We start from the raw sequence: 11795 nt of genomic DNA, 5'->3' as shown, positions 1-11795 counted from the left end.
AATTATGAAAATTTCACTTATTACTTATTTGTTTTCTTGCAAATTTTAATTATAAATAGTAGGCTAGGTTCACATGAATGTACTGTAAAAATTTACATGATTTTTATTATGTCTTTCATATAAAAATACATATTCCATGTTAGTGGTTTTCTCAAAAATAAATTCTATAATTTTTTAAAAAACCTTGTTATATCTAATTATTTTTAGGCAAATTCTAATTAGAAATTATAGTGAATGTGCATGTAAATACTCTGTGATTATAGCATAATTTTTTGATTTTATTTTATGGAAAAAGTATGCATTTTATATACTTTATTATAAATTTTACCAAAACTATTTTTTAGTAAATAGGCTTTAGGGAGACGGGTCTATTTTCTGGCCTAACAACGACAAAAATAAGACTTGTCCATAGTGGATTAGTTAAAAATAGTGTAGATATATTTTTATGAGTTTTCGTAACAAGTTCATGCAATAGAGTTCAGAAATATGAATTCATGTGGCCTGTTTTGGGCCCACCCGAATGCATATACCCATTAATATATATTTTTGGCCTGATACCCGATCGGTAAATTGTCTGTATCTCCCTCATTCAGAGAAGTTTTTATGAATAGTTTATTGCACTAAAGAGTTAACAAAATTTTATAGCTATTATGAAATTTTGAGATATGTTCATGGACTGAGTATTGTTCTGTGATAGTCAGAACAAAAAATAATATATTTGCACTAAAATGTTTGTAACTCCCTCATACGGATGAATTTTTATGAACGGTTTACGGTATCAGAAAGTTGACATAATTCTCTACAAACTAGAAAAATTTAGCTTTGATCAACGACTGAATTTGTTTTTGCAATTTCTGTAACAATCAGACAGAGTTGAGTTTTCGCAAGTTTAAAACCGGTTTAGGAATCGACCCTTGAATGCTTGCATAAATTATATATTGATATGCATGCCTTTACGAATGAATGTCAGCCTGTAAATGCACTGTCAAGAGTTAATTTTCTACAGAAAATTGTATGCCCACCTATGGGGCATGGACTGAATGTTAAACGAATGCCTAAGGTAGTCTATATGGCCTTTCGCTAATTAAGGGATCATAGTGTCCATTTTGCAAAATTAATTGCAATGTTAAAGAAGACTGTACCTGCTATAATTTTACTCATATGTGTGTTGTGATGATGATAGTGATGATGTAAATGAATAGATGCATGCAATGTTTAAGAAATCTATCATTTTATTTATGCATATGCGCATTTGATTGAAAAGAATAAAGCATGAGCATGTGATTGAATGTAATGTTTTAAATATGCATCCATTAGCCTAGGAAGTGGCCAAATCTCTTTGGAGGATTTATATACGGTGTTGCATGTAAAATGACTTAATTTAAGAAACTAAATATGTAACACTAAAAAAATGTGCTTGCAAGAAGAGGGCAAGCAGTACTTACGGCTTCATGAAAATATGTTTTGAGCATAAAAGATTGCTCATTCTCAACCATGAAGATAAAGAAAACCTCTGCAATAGACTGCAGTGTAGAGGTAGGTTACTTATGAGTTGAAATCTGATCCATAAAGATGATGATGTTGGGAGCGCTCTCTCGATATGCTCGTCCCTCACCCGTAGGACTGATGAAAGGTGCTCAGACAGGCTAAAACCACCTATGTTTAAAAACACTACTTGCGCCATGACCCTGATTCAGGTATAAGCTTGTGTTAGTATCCACAGGGCTAAGAAGTAAAACTTAAATTATTGTGTATTAGATAGGCATAGCATGCATCATATAAGAAAGACAAGTTAATTAAAGATAAGAATTGACTCATGCATAAAATCGGCTTCTACAATGGTAAGTGCATGCATTTTAATTGTTCATACATTTTAAATTATTCATGCCTAAGTGAATGTTTGATTTAATGTTTTTTCATAAATGTATGCTTGAATGAGATATTAGAAATCCATATTTGATTTAATCTTGTTGATTGCACAAAAAATTAGTGATTCCTACTTACATATTCTAATTTACATGTTCTGTATAGTTCCATCCTATGAATTTTAATATTTTTAGGAAGTGAGTAAACTCATATGCGATGACAAGAGGTTGCGATAAGTTTTGTCTGACCCTATGAATTTTAATATTTTTAGGAAGTGAGTAAACTCATATGCGATGACAAGAGGTTGCGATGAAGACCGAGTCATGCCTTTCCCAATCTCCGCATGTTTTGGACTAAGAGCAATCTTAATTGCTCAAGACTCTGATATTTAATTTGTTAAATGGATTGTTATTATTAATTTGGACATGTATGGACATTTATTCAATTTGTAAATATTTAAATATCTAAATTTAAATGCATGTGTGAATGTGAATGTAAATGAGAATGTAATGCACCATATTTTTGTCTCATTTAAATTTTTGTTGCTATTTTATAAAAAGATATTTCAATTTTTTTTTTATGATTTTTGGGATACAAAATTTGAGGTGTTACATGTAGTGTCAAATGTGGATCAAGCAACCCAACATGCCATGTCTATCGAGGAGAAGCTCAAGACAAGGAGTGACTTAAGAGTATCATCTTCGCAGCCTAAGGATACCGTTTTCAACCTCGAGAGAGAGTTCAGACCAACATGATACTAAGGCTACCAACTAGAATGACTCCAAGCAATCAATGCGACGTGAGGATTTAGGGCATACACACAACACCGAGTCACATGCTCAAGCCTCTAAGATGGGACCAAGGTGCTTTCATTGTGATGGATTTAGGCATTTGGCAGCCCAATGCCTCATGGTTCACACAGTTGGTTGAACAAGAAGAGGGACTGAAGAATACAGCCAAGAGTCGAAACAGGATAAAGAGACCATTATTTTTTATGGTGCAACTCTTTTGTGCAGACCCATGTTTGGAGACGTTGATGTCACTACCTATGATTCACCATAGAAGAATCCTTTTCAACCCGAGGATGATGATGCGGTCATGGATCCTGAATTGGATTCAACTCTAGCAAACGGTAAGAAGAAGAAGAAGAGCAACAGGGGGTGATTGGAACTGATGGATCCAACAAGAGGGGATTCAATGAAGTTGCATTTTGAAGGATTCTTTTATGTTTATTTGGGTATTCAGATCTTATCCAATATCCAATGTAGGGTAGGGTTTCTTATTTTTTCTATAAATAGTCGTTATAGGTTCCTTTGAGGGCAGTTAAAGAGTTAGACGAATATTTATTCTTATTTTCATTGAATTTGTGTAATTTCTTTCAATATTTTGTCTATTTTTCTTGATTTTCATTCACAAAGAATAGCGTATCATGAACAGAGGTTTCTAACTTGCATCACAAACTCATCGACTCCTCAAAAACCATTTAGAGGAATTTAATATTCTTTTTAAGAATATATCCTTAGAATATTCGTTAATGGCTTGTATCCACCAAACTACTTGTTGGGTTGGATACCGGGTCCGTCCATGATGGGCGAGATCCAAACCCGGCCCACCATTTAAGGAGGGGACGGTTTTGGAAACCGACCACTCCCCATTTTCTGTGTCTCTCTCTCATTTTGAAAAAAAGTGGAGAAAAAGAAAAGCGTTAAAGAAGAAACAAGAAGTGTAACAGAATGGAAGAGGAATGGGCTGTGCACGTTGGCTGTGAATGTGCACAGTGATTGAATGTGCACAGTGGAAGAAGGAAGAAGAAAACAATGATATTAGTGAATCAGTGGGCATTTGGTCTGTGGATCATCGTCCTCTCCAAGTGAGAGCACGCATCCGTTGAGCAAAAGCGAGCATCAACGATCGGGGGTTTTCCGTTTCTGTTTCATCAAAAGGTATGTAACTAAGAACCCTACATTGGTATCAGAGCATCGAGGTTATTTGATGCCGTTTTTGCTTGCGGTAATTTTTTTTGCTGTTTCATAGCCGGATGTTTGAGAAAGGGCGTCATATGAGATCGTCCGGTATTAATGTCCGGGCCAGATCATTTTTTTTGCCGACCCAACTATAGACAGACTGCAGGCCTGATCGGTGGGCTTGTTTTTGCCGTCGGCTCTGCGGCTAGGACGTTGGTCTGGCCTCAGGCGGTCTGCTACAGCCGCAGGTTCTGCGACTAGGTTGCAGAACTGGGCCTCTATGAACCCTATTACAGGGCAGGCCCAACCATGGGCCAGACCCTGCGGCTGAGGCCGCAGGCCTGCCCAGGTCCTGCGGCTGAGGGCCGCATGCCTGTTCAGGTCCTGCGGCAGCACTGGATGCAATTTTTTTTCCCACCCCGTGGCATAAGCTGCAGGCTCAATCTGGTCTGACCCTGCCCTGCGGCACAGGCCGCAAGCTTTTATGCTTCCAGCCTTGCGGCATAGGCCGTAGGCTTAGTCATCCCGCCTGACCCGCCTGCGACTTAGGCTGCAGACTTTTATGCTCTCTACCTTGTGGCATAGGCCGCAGGCCTAGCCCGGCCTGACAGGCCTTGCGGCATAGGCTGCAAGCCGAGTTTCTGGAACTGCGGCACGGACTAAAAAAAAAAAATTGGCTGAACCCTGGCAGGGCCAGGGTCCATGTGGGTCGAGGCATATTGACTAGTAATTGGAGCCATATGTTTGTTTATGCCACGGATAAGCCTGGGATTCATGAATTCATTTTATTATATATTTTATTCATGTATGTGAATGAATATGATATAATCATATTGATTATACGATAAATTTTTAAGTACTTTGGAAGTACTTACTCTATGTGTTATTTTTTAAACAGTCATAATACAGTTTAGGTAAATATAATTATCTTAGGGAAAGTGGGAGATGATTGTGAACGTAGTGAGCTTTCGATTCCACACCCTATGAAAATTATATGTTATCTAATCGTGTGATTATGACTGCATATAGATGTGCTAATGATTAGATCATAACATGCTTGAATAACATTTTTTGCGCATTGTTTTACTCTTATCTAAAAGGACATGGCTGCACCAAGTAAATCAATAATGGATTTGGCACGAATTGAAAAACTGAATGGTGATAATTATGATATATGGCATAGAAAGATTCAGTTTACACTGGAGGAGGCTGAGGCCTTGGAGGCTCTCAACCATACTGTGGAACGACCTGAAATTGGTACTGGGGCACAATCTCGTAAGGATATGGAAACCTATGAGAAATGGAAGCGCATGAATACTGTTGCGCGTGTCACCATGCTATGTTATATGCAGGATGACATCATGTGCCAATTTGAGCATTATAAGACTGCTCAACAGATGTGGATGACCCTTAAAGATAAGTTTGGGGGAACATCAGCCACAAAACTAAGGAGGCTGACCATCAGGTTCGATTCATACAGAAAGTCCCCTCAGCACACTATGAGCCAGCATCTCAGGGAGATGGCAAACATGATTAGAGAGCTCAATAGTGCAGGGCATACCCTTACAGATGAACAACAGGTCCAGGTTGTGATTCGTTCTCTGCCACACAGTTGAGAACATATGAAAATTAATATGACTCATAACGAAAGTATTAAGACTTTCGATGATATCGCCCGTCATGTAGAGCTGGAAAATGATCGCCTTGAAGCGACTCAACAATCTGGCATGAAGGCATATGTGGCAGAAAGTTCGAAAAAGCAAAAATCTTTTAAGAAGAATTTCTATGGACCAAGAAGGTTCAAGAAGGGTAATAAGAAGGGACAAGACAAAGAGCAAGAAAAGAAGCCTTATCAACGCTCTGGGAACCGTGGGAGCAAGAAAAATAAGGCAAATGCAAAATGCTTTAAGTGTGGCAATTTGGGTCACTATGCTCATGAATGTCATGAGCAGGAGAAGGTACATTTTCTTATGACTCCTGTTTTTTGTGCAAATGTTTGTAGTTGTGCATTGATTATTGAATCTAATCCTATGTGGATTGTAGACTCAGGAGCCACTGATCATGTGACCAAAGACCGCACAAACTTCGTCGAATATAGGAAGATGCCATTTGGTTCGAAGTGGTTGTTCCTGGGGAATAACACTAGAGCAGAAGTCAAAGGAATCGGGACTTGCAAATTGGATTTGCGAGGAAGATGATCTCTATTATTATATGATGTTCTGCATGTTCCAGAGATTCGATGAAATTTGATTTCAGTTTCTGCTTTGTCTATGTTAAACTATAAACTTGTGTTTGGGGATGTCAATGTTGACATCATTTATGGACAAACTTTAGTTGTTTCTGGTTTCTTGATAAATGGTTTTTATGTGTTGGACACAGAACTTATTAATTTGAATGTTAATGATGAATGTTTTTCACTTGTTTCAACTGCTAATAATATGGATGTGGATGTATCTATATGGCATGCTCGGCTTGGACATATAGGGCAAAAGCGAATGGATAGGCTCGCACGGGAGGGTCTCTTGGGATCTCATGCGAAGATTGAAATGCCTATATGTGAGCATTGTCTTGCTGAAAAAGCATCTCGATTACCTTTTGGAAAGGCAATTAGAGCAACCTATCCTCTTCAATTAATTCATTCAGATATATGTGGGCCAATGAATGTGGCAACGAGGCATGGAGCTTCATATTTCATCACTTTTATTGATGATTATACATGATTTAGCCATGTGTATTTAATTACGCATAAATCTGAAGCATTGGATTGCTTTAGATCTTTTATGAATATGGTAGAGAATCAACTTGATCGTAGGATCAAGGCTTTGAGAACAGATCGTGGACGTGAATATCTATCCGAACAATTCAAGGAATTGTGTGATGATAAAGGGATAGATAGACAATTAACTACTCCTCGAACTCCGCAACAAAATGGTGTTGCAGAAAGGAGGAATAGGACCCTCTTAGAGATGGTCAGGTCCATGATGGCACAGGCAAATTTACCTATTTCCTTTTGGGGTGATTGCTTATTAACTGCCGCTCATGTATTAAATTGTGTACCATCTAAATCTATTTCTTCAACTCCCTATGAATTGTGGAAAGGCAGAAAGCCAGAATTGGCTTATCTCAGGCCCTGGGGGTCTGTTGCATATGTCCATAATCTTTCTCATCAATATGGAAAATTGGGTCCTAGGGGAAAGAAGTGTATCTTTATAAGATACTGTGAACATTCAAAAGGATATGTATTCTTAAGAGAGAATACTGATGGGAGTATTTCTGAAATAGATTCTAGTGATGCAACATTTATTGAAAGTGAATTTCCTAAAAGGGAAGAGATAGAGCGTCACTTCCAGTTCTATGAATTGGATGATGAAGATCAATCTAAAGAGATTGATCATCATGTTTTAGAGACACAAGAGGATGTGTCTATACCACTATTGGATAGTGGGAGTAACACTCAAGTGAATATTGATTTTGATGAAGATCTGACAACTCGAAAGAGTCTGAGGAAGAGAATTCCTCGTCGGAGATTCCAAATCGAAGGGGAAGCCTTTGTGGTTTTGCCCCAAGATGATAATATACCTAAGAGTGTTAGGATGCTCTATCTTGTCCTAAAAGGAATGAATGGCACAAGGCAATGGAAGAGAAAATGAAATCCATGGCATCCAACGAGGTCTGGGATCTTGTTAATCTTTCAAAAGGAAGAAAACCTATTGGGAGCAAATGGGTTCTCAATATTAAAAGAAATGCTGATGGATCTATCGAGCGATATAAAGCTCGTTTGGTTGCTAAAGGATACACACAGATGGCAGGGATAGACTATGATGAAACATTCTCACCTGTGGTCAAATTGACCTCTATTCGCCTTTTGTTAGCCATAGTGTCACATATGGATTTAGAATTACATCAGATGGACGTTAAAACTGCATTCCTTAATGGAAAACTGGATGAAGAAATATATATGGAACAACCCGAGGGGTTTGTTACTGCTGGTTTTGAGCGCAAAGTGTGCAAGCTCAAACGATCCATTTATGAATTAAAGCAGTCATCCAGACAGTGGTATTTAAGGTTTCATGAAACTATCATGAGCAATAACTTTGCTATGATTGATGAGGACCACTGTGTTTATCTTAAGCGTCAAGGTCCAAAATTTGTGATTCTAGCTCTATATGTGGATGATATTTTATTGGCTAGTAATCATTTAGAGTTTCTAAAAACCATTAAAGAATGGTTGTCCATTCATTTTGAAATGAAAGACATGGGTGAAGCATGCTTTATGCTGGGCATAGAGATAAAAAGAGATCGTTCAAAAAGACTTCTTTCTCTTTCACAAGAGTCATATATAAAGAAGGTCTTAGAACGATTTCATATGCAAGATTATAAACCCATAGATACTCCTGTTGTAAAAGGGAATGATTTAAGTCTTAAGATGTGTCCAAAGGAATCTAAAGAAATAGAAGCTATGTCCAAAGTCCCTTACTCCAGTGCAGTAGGCAGCCTTATGTACCTTATGATGTGCACCCGACCTGACATATGTTATGCAATAGGGTTGGTGAGTAGATATCAAGTTAATCCAGGACAAGCCCATTGGAAGGCTGTCAAGAGGATTATGAGATATCTTAAAGGCACATCGGATTCAGTTCTTTGTTACCATGGTGGTAACATGCGTGTGGTAGGCTATACTGACGCAGATTGGGGTGGGGACCCTGATGAGCGTAAGTCTACGTCTGGCTATGTGTTCTTGATGAACAATGGTGCTATATCTTGGTGTAGCAAGAAGCAGACGTGTGTAGCCTTGTCCACAATGGAAGCTGAATTTGTTGCAGGATCGTTCGCAGTGCAGGAATGTGTTTGGTTAAGGAGATTCATCAAACATTTGGGATTCTCTTCTGAAGCAAAACTGCCAGTGACTTTATTCTGTGATAATCAAGCGGCAATTGCGTTTGCTAAGGATCCCAAGTTTCACAATAGAACCAAACATATTGATACGAGATGCAAGTATATGCGCGATATTGTATCTAAAGGCAAGGTTGCCTTGGCATATGTTAATACCCAAGATATGGTGGCAGATCCCTTTACTAAGCCAATCTATAGGGATTCTTATGTTAAACATGTAAAATCTAAAGGTATTTGTAAGATTTGATATGCTAATGTTATTCATATTTTCTTTCTATGATCATTGTATAGCATGTTGCACATCTATATGAGTATGCTACCAGGTTTGAGATAAATCTTCTCACACGGATTTATCGCCTCAGACGCTGCTTGTGGGCGGGCTGAGATGAGATGTAACAAAATCCAGGATCGGATTTTGGGAATATTATGTGATAATAACTCAAAAGAGTGGGAGTACAATGATTTATGATATCCGCCATATATACGTATATGAGATACATCACCCTAACCGGGTTAGGATGAGGTCTTATGTATATTTAACTATATGGAGAGACCGACCTTGATATCTAAATATCAAGGGTAGCCTGGTTGACCAGATCTGAGGACTTGGATAGACATTGCATGGGAATGTGCATCTTGAAGGACTCAAGTTAGTTTCTCGGGGAGGAACTGAACTAGTAAAAAATCTGTACGGCAAAAAATTTATGGTATATGCATACACTCACTGGAATGAGAAAGTCTTGCCGTAATACGTGAGTCATACCATGTATGTCACACCATGACTATAAGTCGACCACAAAAGGAAATGAAGAATGATCCCTGCTTCTTCATTGTGTGAGTCCATAATATATATATATATATATATATATATATATATATATATATATATATATATATATATTGATGTCCTTATTGACTTTTAACCTTATTTTAAGGAGAAAGATGAGTGTTGCTACTTTAGCATGTTGCTTAAGACCATGTATGATTCGGTCTAAAAGAACATGTCTGGGAAAGCAACTTATCTTGATTCAAAGAATAAGAGTTGGAAATGAAGATCATTTGACATTTTTCAGATTATGCACATGTTAAAAGCTAGCTTATTTTACTGCATCCTGGGGATGTTTGGGTTTATGATGAAACATGTGGCATAATGGAAGTCCTTGTCTAGCATAGCTTAGCACTATAATATGTGCAGAGGGATTCAGTATGCTAGAATATGAAAAATGTATTTGATCTAGGACACAGTGAGCTTCTTACTTGGCTTGTGCAGGTATACCTTGTGTTATCTTATTGTTTGCAGGTTTAGACTATTATATTACACTAACCGGTACATAATATGTCTCCACTCTCTAAGCTCACGGGTCGCACATTCCATTTGCCAGTATGAATACCTGATGTTATTCACCATATGAACACGTTTGGTGTTCTTTCTTCTTAGATTTCTTCCCATCATGTGTGAGTGGGAGAATGTTGGGTTGGATACCGGGTCCGCCCATGATGGGCGAGATCCGAACCCGGCCCACCATTTAAGGAGGGGACGGTTTTGGAAACCGACCACTCCCCATTTTCTGTGTCTCTCTCTCATTTTGAAAAAAAGTGGAGAAAAAGAAAAGCGTTAAAGAAGAAACAAGAAGTGTAACAGAATGGAAGAGGAATGGGCTGTGCACGTTGGCTGTGAATGTGCACAGTGATTGAATGTGCACAGTGGAAAAAGGAAGAAGAAAACAGTGATATTAGTGAATCAGTGGGCATTTGGTCTGTGGATCATCGTCCTCTCCAAGTGAGAGCACGCATCCGTTGAGCAAAAGCGAGCATCAACGATCGGGGGTTTTCCGTTTCTGTTTCATCAAAAGGTATGTAACTAAGAACCCTACACTACTCTCCAGGTATTCAACAGGCATTTTATCCAGCTCGTTGTTTTTTTTGGGAATCAACAATCAAGATTATCACACAGCAATATTGAAGGCCCGATAAGATCCAGTGGGTCCTATTGTCATAATGCATTATCAACATTTAGAGTAATTGCAACCATGTCACATGGACATGACAGCAGCTGGTACAGGAATCCAACCATTTTTTATGAAAGTTTTTTACTAGCATATAAAGGAAGGAGCGAAATCATTCATGGCTTACCAAATTTGATTGGGAGGCTAAACAAACTTCAGAATTTAGTTGTGCAATATTGCAAGTCCATCAGAAGATTGTCCAACTCTATTAATTACATGGAAAATCTATCCCACATTGACATCTTTGGATCTAGCATTGAAATGCTTCCCAGCTCCATAGAATCTCTTAAGAAGCTGGAGAAGATTTTATATATATATATATATATGAAAATAAAAACCTCCCCAATGAAAATTTTTTGATGTTTTTTTTTTCAAAATTCTGACTGTAAAGATAGGTTCAAGACAAATCCAGTCCAATTAGGTACAGCAAAAAATTGCAAAACCTCCATCCTGAATCCCACCCATTTGCATCATCCCTCTTAAGAATGGTCTTAGTATGAAAGTACGACTGCCAGCTCCTGGCCCCACAGTAATCACCCAAAGCACGCAGGAATCTTTCCCCTTAAAGTAGAAACAATAAAATGCTGAGAGAAGGAAAATGTTTGCTAAAAGGAGATGCCAATTACTTTATTGATGAAACATTTAGATGAGAGAGAGAGAGACCCTATGCTTATCCATTCCAAGTGATGATATCAATTCATGCACTCGTTCTCTCTCTTAATCTTTGGACTATTCTAAAAGCTAGCTAAATCGTATGTAATGCTAAAGTCATGAGTTATACGTCATGGTTTTCTTTTGTTGATGATGAAGTAATTACATCTTTAAATGGGAACCAAAGTTTGCCTATTAGCTAGATGACTACAGTTTCAATCTTTGTAGACTACTCATGAACCGTCCATCTCAAGATGGACTTTTCATTTTTAATTATCTAAAAAATTGTTGCTATCATTCTTTTTATGGATTTATCTATAGCTAAGGATAAAGGTTGTTATACATTATTTCTTTTAACATAATCCGGTCCCAGCATATTCAAAAGATAAAGAGAACACAGTCAAATTACTTAATT

This window comes from Nuphar pumila, chromosome 8, assembly GCF_984573655.1.
Source record: "Nuphar pumila chromosome 8, dmNupPumi1.hap1.1, whole genome shotgun sequence".
Lineage (NCBI taxonomy): Eukaryota > Viridiplantae > Streptophyta > Magnoliopsida > Nymphaeales > Nymphaeaceae > Nuphar > Nuphar pumila.
The sequence above is the reverse complement of the archived record's forward strand: the minus strand, read 5'-3'. Positions refer to the sequence as shown.